We start from the raw sequence: 620 nt of genomic DNA, 5'->3' as shown, positions 1-620 counted from the left end.
CATTAAGAAAATTGGCGGCAACCCTGACACAGTAGCATTTGTGCCAATTTGTGTTTGGAATGGTGACAACATGCTGAAACCAAATGCTAACATGCCTTGGTTCAAGGGATGGAAAATCACCCGTAAAGATGGCAATGCCAGTGGAACCATGCTGCTTGAAGCTCTGGATTGCATCCTGCCACCAACTCATCCAACTGACAGGCCTTTTCATCTGCCCCTTCAGGATGTCTACAAAATTGATGATATTGGTACTGTCTCTTTGGGCCAAGTGGAGACTGGTGTTTTCAAACCCAGCATGGTGGTCATCTTTGCTCTGGTCAGCATTACAGTTGAAGTATAAAGTCTGTTAAAATGCACCATGAAACTTGGAGTGAAGCTCCTTCTGGGGACAATGTGGGCTTCAAAGTCAAGAAAGTGTCAAAGATGTTCATCATGGCAGTGTGGCTGGTAACAGCAAAAATGACCCACCGGTGGAAGCAGCTCACTTCACAGGTCAGGTGAACCACAAAGAATAATTGGGAAATATTGTTGTAATACTTATAGTCAAATACAAGTAATAAGTGCCTTGAATATATTATTTTGCAACATTTCAAGTATGGAGAAAAATAAATCTGTTTCCC

At 42.3% G+C, this 620-nt stretch overlaps 1 pseudogene; it reads left to right on the top strand.

The window, feature by feature from the left end:
* Positions 1–515, top strand: part of LOC109376967 (putative elongation factor 1-alpha-like 3) — a 6,861-nt pseudogene extending 6,346 nt beyond the window's left edge.
* The last annotated feature ends 105 nt before the right edge of the window (positions 516–620 follow it).

This window comes from Hipposideros armiger, unplaced genomic scaffold (assembly GCF_001890085.2).
Source record: "Hipposideros armiger isolate ML-2016 unplaced genomic scaffold, ASM189008v1 scaffold_1245, whole genome shotgun sequence".
In the NCBI taxonomy this organism is placed as follows: Eukaryota; Metazoa; Chordata; class Mammalia; order Chiroptera; family Hipposideridae; genus Hipposideros; species Hipposideros armiger.
The sequence above is the reverse complement of the archived record's forward strand: the minus strand, read 5'-3'. Positions and strand labels throughout refer to the sequence as shown.